Source organism: Vigna unguiculata, chromosome 9 (genome assembly GCF_037176805.1).
Source record: "Vigna unguiculata cultivar grain cowpea cultivar isolate G323 ecotype 2 chromosome 9, ASM3717680v1, whole genome shotgun sequence".
NCBI classification, from domain to species: domain Eukaryota; kingdom Viridiplantae; phylum Streptophyta; class Magnoliopsida; order Fabales; family Fabaceae; genus Vigna; species Vigna unguiculata.
In genome coordinates, this window is record NC_140800.1 from 8501622 (window position 1) to 8509799 (window position 8178).

Sequence of the window (8178 nt, forward strand, 5' to 3'; positions counted from 1 at the left end):
ACTTGTCAATTTGGTACAATCCATATGATTTGGCTTTAACCCACGTGCATTACGACCAAAAATTTTCATAAGATAAAAAAAGACCCACATTAGAAAAAACTCACAAGACCAAAACACCAACAAAACGTCATGGGTTGATGCCAATCTATGGACCATTTCTTAAAGTAAAAAAAAAACTATTTAAAATTAAAAAAATTCTTAAAAAAATTGTTATGTACATGAAAAGCATTTACTCAATCCAAATCCAAATATTAAGGAAACTCGAGTGAGGCTTAAATGAAGTTAGGTTAGACCAACACGTTGTCAAATTGGTCTAGATGGCCCGAGGTTAGGTTGAGTCCAAGTTAAGATGAGATGGAGGTCCAGGTCTAACTTAACTTATCTTCATGTGGGCCAAGTCAAGTCGAGCACTTGTTAAGACAAGTAAGGTTGGACTAAGTCTAGGTGGGTTGAGTCAAGTTTTTGCGAAAATCAGATCAGACTGAGGTAGACTTGGCTCATGGCAGAGCAAGTCAGATTGGACTCATGTTGGCCAAGTTAGGTCACACATTGTTCGATCGAGTCATGCAAAGTCTAGGTCTACCCAAGTCGATCCTAAGTCAAAACGGACAGGGTTAGTTTATACTCAAGTTAATTACATCTAGTAATGTTCAAGGTCAGGTTGAGTTGAATCAACTTCAAGTATATGGTCAAGTTGAATTGCACCCACGTTAGGCCAAATTGAGTTGAGCCATTGTTGAATTCGAGTTAATTTCGGCCCATGTCAAGCCAAGTCAGTTTAAACCCACGTCAACTTCATTCGAGTGGAGCCCACATAAGGTTTACTTAATTCAATCCAAGTCAAGTAAGGTTTAAACCAAGTTGAGTATGGCCCACGATGGGTCGAGTTGAAATGGGTCCAAATCCATAATAGTAGAGTCAAGACCATGTTGGATCAAGTCGAGTCAAACCCACATTGGACCAAGTCGAGTTTGGCCTATGTTATTAGACCAAGTCAAGTCAAGTATATGTGAGGTTGAGTGATTTTCGGTACACCATGAGCCAAGTTAAGTTGACTCCTTGTCGTATCAAGTCAATTTGGACCCACCTTTTTCTCAATCGAGTCAGGCCCACCTCTATCTCAATTGAGTCAAGCACACCTCTAACTCGATTAAATTGGATCCACCTCTAATTCAGTCGAGTTGAGCCCCCTTCTAACTCATTCGAATCGAGACCATCTTTAAATCAGTCGAGTTGGACCCATGTTTGTTCAAGTTGAGTTGAGCCTTTCTCAAGCTAAGTTGAGTCAAGTCCATCTCTTGCTCAGTTGAGTCAGGCCCACATCAGGTAAAGTTGAGTTGGGTTTAATTCAAACTATGTTGAAGAGGGTCCAAGTTGGGTTGAGTTTATTCAGTCTACGTTGAGTCAAGTCAGACTCATGTTGGGTTGAGTTGAATTAGGCTAACATTGGGTGGAGTAGTGTTGGGTCCACATCACTCCGTAGATTTAGACCCAAGTCAAGCCAAGTTGAGTTGAGTGGAGTCTGTGTTGAACAAAGTTCAAATCAAGCCATGTTATGTTAAGCTGAGAAAGGGATTACCAACATTGGATAATGTTAGGTTGGAAAATTCAAGTTGGGTTAGGTTGGCCTAGTCAGACAAGTTGGGTTAGGTTGGCCTTAACCTTTTAATTAAGTTATAAACAATAAAGTTTAAAAAAAAGACCAATTTATAATTAATGCAAAATAGTTATTGATCAGTTTGTAATTTAGAATATTTAAAAGACTCATGCAATTTTGAAAAGTACTTAAGAGTTAATTGAAGTCTTATAGTAGGTCAAAGCTCTAGCCCTAACCCATTTTATGTGGGGCTTTGGAAGATTGAGGCTTTTCAACCCACTCATTTAGTGGGTTAATAAAAAGGGACTCATTTAAGAGTGAGTTAGGATCAATCCATGGACCATGAATCAGTATTACAACTCTATTAAGAGTCTTGCTTTTATTAATTGTTGTTTTTATTCTTGCACATGCAAGGTATTCATAAGGTTAAAATCAAAACACAACCATATTAAAATTATTTAAAATAAAAATAATTTTTGACTTATGGTAAAATATTTTGAAATTTTAGCACTGTTGATCAATTAAGCTTTGGTATAATTGATTAAACTATTCCTAGTGAGATTTAGAACAGGATAATCAAATCACTATAGAACCATTTTAAGTGATTTTAGAGTTCTTAAAATATTAATCGATTATAGTATTTCATAACAAATTATAAACATTTTAAGATAATTGTAAAGCTAATTTAATCGATTATAACACATGTAATAATCAATTAAAATAAAAATCGTTGTTACTATTTTTCAAAATTTGGTTAGAATAATCAATTATGAGCTTCATTTAATCAATTAAATGTGTCAATATGATTTTTGAATTAGTGTTTTGAAAACTATATTAATAGAACTTTTCACTCACTCTTTAATAAGAGAGTTTGTAGTGATAAACCTAAAATATTTCCAATATTCAAAAGAGCTTTCAAGATTCAAAATCATAGAGGTTGTGTTGTGTTGAATATTTGTGAGTGCTTATATTATGTTATTTGATAAACACTTTCTCGTTGTTTTCAGCGTTCTAGTGGTGTTTTGTTGAAATTTTTTTAGATTGCTTCCGGTGTTTTTTGCTATTATAACAAGAGTTTGTAAGACATATATCTTCTTTAGGTGATAAAGAGTTAAAAAGATTTAGATCCTCTTTAGGCTAATTCAAGTGTTGGTAGGCACATATTCTTTTTGTGATGAAGAGTTGATAGAGATTGATATCTCTTAGAGTTTGATATCTTCATAAAGGTGTTCAAGAGTTTATTGTTATTGTTTTAGTTTATAATAACATATTGTTTTATCCAAACTTGTTTTTAGATAATGAAACCAATTATTCTAAGGTTGAATAACTAATGTAGGATTTGTAGATCTAAACTAACATAAATCCTTATGGTATCTTTTGGTTCTTCCTTTATCTTCTTTAATTATATGTTAAAATACCATTTTAATCCCAATTTTCGTCAAGTTTTGTCAAATCAATCCTAATTTTGTTTTTGTGCGGTCCTAATTTTCGTCAATTTTGTTCAATTTGATTTTTTTTTTGCTAATACCGTTAAAATCATTAATGACCATAAATAATGACTGCCACGTGTCATTTTATGATTTTTTAAGTTTTTAAAATTTTTTTAAATGTCAACATGTCAACCTAGTAGCGTGCCATGTGTCAGAGTCAATGTTTTATATTCAATTTGGTCCCTTTATTCGTTGTTTTTGTTCAATTTAGTTCCAATTTTTGTTAACATGAATAAATTTTGTCCCTCCCCAAATTGAAACCAAATTTAATTTTTACATTAAAATTCATATTTTTTATTAAATATTTTTATATAATATATTAAAATTCACATCATTATAACTTTTATATAAAAATTAAATTTGGTCTCATCTTCAATAGGGACAAAATTGGTCAATTTTAAACAAAAGTACGAAATTGAACAAAAATAACAAATATAGAGACCAAATTGAATATAAAACATTGATTTTTACATGTTGCACGTTGCTGGATTGACACGTGTACATTTAAAAAAAATTAAAATTAAAAATGTTGAAAAATATTAAAAAATTAAAAAAATCACGAAGTGACACTTGATAGTCACTTTATGGTCGTGAATGATTTAAACAGTGTTTGAAAAAATGGACCAAATTGAACAAAATTGACAAATATTGGGACCTATTTGAATACAAAAACAAAATTAAGACGGATTTGATAAAACTTGACGAAAATTGGAAAAAAAAGGTATTTTAACCTTAATTTGTATAACTATCACTATTTTATTAATCTTGATTCACAATTTAATTCAATTATATTTTTCAAATTGAAAGTGTGGAATTTGAAAAAGATAATTTTTTGTATAATTTTAAAATCAATTCAAGAATGATGTGTTTTTTTTTTTCATGACGATAAAATTTTCATTTAAACTAGAAGGAAATTTGAATGGTTTTGAATATGTGACATATTAGTATTTTATTCTTCTAATGGTGAGGGCCAAAATAGTCTAACTAAAGAATGCACTCCAATATCAAAACATCATCTTAATTCTCTTTCTAGCTATTTAACCTTATTTATCTATAGTTGGCTTGTGTCAATAGTTTCAATTAGGCATGTCTTTATTAGGGTCCACAACCCCTTATTTTTCTCATTTTACCTTAACTTGTTGATCCTTAGAATTATAACTTTGATTTCATTTGACCCAATCCGAAAAAGAAAAGTCATGATGTTATGTCTTGGCCAACATTTATTAATCTCTTTGACTGTAAGAGAAGTGCTCTTGATTGTTCCTTATTTTTCATGTGCTCTAGTGTCTTCAAAACGCGGAAATAGGATGAGGTATGTTTCTACTCAGAACTCTAAATTTTCTTAGGATACAACTTCTATCAAGAATCATACTCAAATTTATGATTCAACCTATAAATTCATACACTAATTATGGTAAAAAAAAAAAAGCATGCTGAGAGATTTTCTCTAATAAAATTCATAAATAGATACAAAATAGATATATGAATAGTCACAAGTTTTGAGGATTTTAATTGCTTATTTATCAATAGATGAATACGAATTTGCAGTATCCATATCCTACCAATAGATGAATACGAATTTGTTTATTTAGATATTTTCATTCAAAATTAAATGATTTATAGATGACAAAGACATTAATGATTCAAGCATTTTCTTTAGAATTTGACTTTATATAGTACTATTTGAAATTAATGTTTTTAAATAAATTAATTTTATTTAAATTTATAATATCAATTTATTTAAATTTTTATTTTATAAAAATAATATATGCATTTTTTCAATTATTAATTTGTTAAAAAATATTATTTATTTTTATCTATTTTTTTTAATTTCAAGATAACATTACTGTTCTCAATTATTCCCTTGATTTAAATAATAAAATGAAACCAGATACATATAGAGAAAATATAATACACATAAATGCACATTAAAAAAAAGTCTGAAAGAAGTATAACAGGTAAATTATTAAAATTTATTAAAATTTATAAATAGAAAAATTAAATATTTTACCTAGTTTTGAATTAAAAAATACCTCAAACAACCACTGTTATATGAAAAAAAAACTTTATTATGTAATTTTATTCGTATTGTTATTTGATTTTTCATTTTAAAAATAATTTGTAAATGACTGCTCTTAAACACTTGAAATAAGTATTTAAAATGGAAAAAGAAAAGAAAAATGATGAGAATGCATTTCTTTAATTCAAAACTGGGTGAAATATTTACTTTTTCTATTTTTAATGAAATTTTAATAATTTACCTATTACACTTATTTCAGACCCTTTTTCTTTTCTCAATGTACATTTATGTGCATTATATTTCTATTATCTAAATTGAGGGTATAATTGAGAACAGTAATGTTATGTTGAAATTAGTATTCAAAATGGAAAAAGAAAAAGAAGAAAGATGAGAATGCACGATAACCAAGATAGGGTAGCACAGCACGTGGGTGAAGCGGTGAGAGAAGTACCGTTTCTGAGAACAAAAAAACAGCTCTGACTCGTTTAGTGTTTTTACTTGTTTCCTTGCCATTCATTTGACTAAGCTACAATTCGAAACTTCAATTGAAAGCTTAATTCACAACATGAATTTCAAGTTGCAGTAGCATCTGGAAAATATTGTTAAATAATTTATAATTAAAATAATTACAAAGCTTACAACACAAGTCATACTTGTTCAAAACTATTAAATGGACGAAATACTACTTAATATTAAATATTTTCTTTTCTTTTAATAAACAGAATGACACTAACAAAACAATTTAAAGTGCAAAAGCAACCCCTTAGCCATGTGAGTGGAATTTTGCTGTTGTAGTATTTTATATGTACTTTTCCTTCTGAAACCTTCTTTTGTTTCTTTGGATATTCTCTTCTGATGACCTCATTAGTTCTGCAGTGTTCACGGTCATTCTTGTTTGTTTGTTGCGTGTTATTAAATTCATTGACATTTAATTATATTAAGACATGTTAATCTACTTAGACGTAAAGAACAAAAGATGACATATATATAATATTTATTTACTTTGGGCCTAATGGTAACGGTAGAGTGAGGGTGATTGTGAATAAAAATAAAAGAGCTGCACCTGCACCTCAACTTTAGTTATTTTTCCCATCTTACCCTTATAACAAATCATATATTAAATAATTGAATACATATTATTTTGAAATTGGATATCCAAACAAATAAAACAAGACAAGGAAAACACCTTATGAACTCAAACACAATTATAACGCTCTGGTTAAGGGATTTTTTATCCTCGCTTCAATCCGAACAACTCAACAACTGGTGAACTCACACAATTCATCCCATACCTCATAACATTTATGATGCAACACTTGAAGATGGAGTAATACACCGTCTCCTCCTGCATGGAAATTGGTCAATTCACAAAAACAATAGGCTTGTACCTTGGTTGCCAATATTTCTCATTGATATCTCTTGGAATTTTGCTCTTCACGTCCTGAATATCCTTCCCTATACTCTTGACAGTGCTCAAACCAAGATAATCTTTACCCTGCACTCCTTCAATTCTTTCATCCTTTCTGCGGTCTGCAATAACTAAATATGAGTTTAAGTCGTTAAGTAAAATTTAGAAAGTTGAGCACTATATAAGGATGAAAACCCATCAATCCATTCCTAGTAGAGAATGCAAACATGTCCCTGATTCAAGGAAAAAATGTCAATGTGAAGGGACTTACACTTGAATGAAGATTGTTGAAAATCTGAGTGTGAGTCTAAGTACATTGAGTAAAAATGATAAAGTTGAACACCATATAAGAGTGAAGACTCATAAATTCATTGTCTTAAAATTTTGAATTAAGAGTGATGTTATTCTTTTATGTGTAGATTGGATTCATTATTTTAAAATATAATTCAGAGAGATAAAATGGAAAAGATAAGAAAAATACAGGGGTGCAAGAAAAAAATGAACGGGAACGGGAAAAAGTTCCAAAAACAAAATGCAAACCTTGAATGATGTGAGGGTGATAAAAAAAAAGTGTAAGAAAGATCGATAGAAGACAGAATGAGAGTTAAAGGTGGTGGGTTTATGCTGGGCAGGTAGCACCACATCCACAAAAGTCATTAAAATACTTTCAATTTTAAAATAATTAGAGATGCAGAGTATCAATCCCTGTACCTCTCGCATGCTAAGCGAGCACTCTACCATTTAAGCTACATCCCCATTTTTGTTTATTAAAAATAAGTTTTAAAGTTTCATAATAAGTTAGACTGGTAACGGGTCGGATTAGATACAGATAATACCTGCTCGTAAAAAAAAATTCACTCATTATCGGTCTGTTTATCTGTCAAATACCCATTTAAAAAATATCTGCGGATTGTTTTAAAACTCGTGGGTATCCGTAGATACCCACATACTCGTAAATATTTAAAAAATATATATATTTTTAAAATTTTTTAAATAAAATTATAAAAAATATATAAATTAAATTAAATTTTAATTTTAATTAAATTTAACCTAATAAAATATAATTTTAATTAAATTTAACTGAATAAAATATAAATTAAATTTTAATTTTAATTTTTTGCCGGTAACATATACTTACGAATACGGATAGTATAATACTCGCACCTGACCCATTTATAAGTGAGTATTAAAATACTTCTTATCCGCTATCCACATATAATAAATACATGGAGATACTAATTATCTGTCATAGATTTTATATGCAGATTCTCATAAATACATATATTTTTGTCATCTCTAGTAACAATTCTAAGATTTTAAAAAACTTCTTCTAAGATCATCATAATTCTCGCAAGATAAGTAAGCACTCTTAATGAGTTTTAACTCAAACATTTTAAATCAAATTGTTGGTCACCGACCCTTCCTTTCTTTAGGCTTTAGTTTTCAGGGATGGTTATTTATTTTAACATAAAATGTACATAGAAATGTTTAAAATAAAATATATAGTTGAAGTAGTTTTATGTTAGTATCTCGTTTTCTTTATCGTTAATATGTATTTGCTTTGATTATTCAAAATGGATTTTAAGAAAGAAAAATAAGACGAGAAAAACTGAGTTTGTTTCTATGTTTAAATTATCTTATGAAGATGTAGAGAATTTATTAA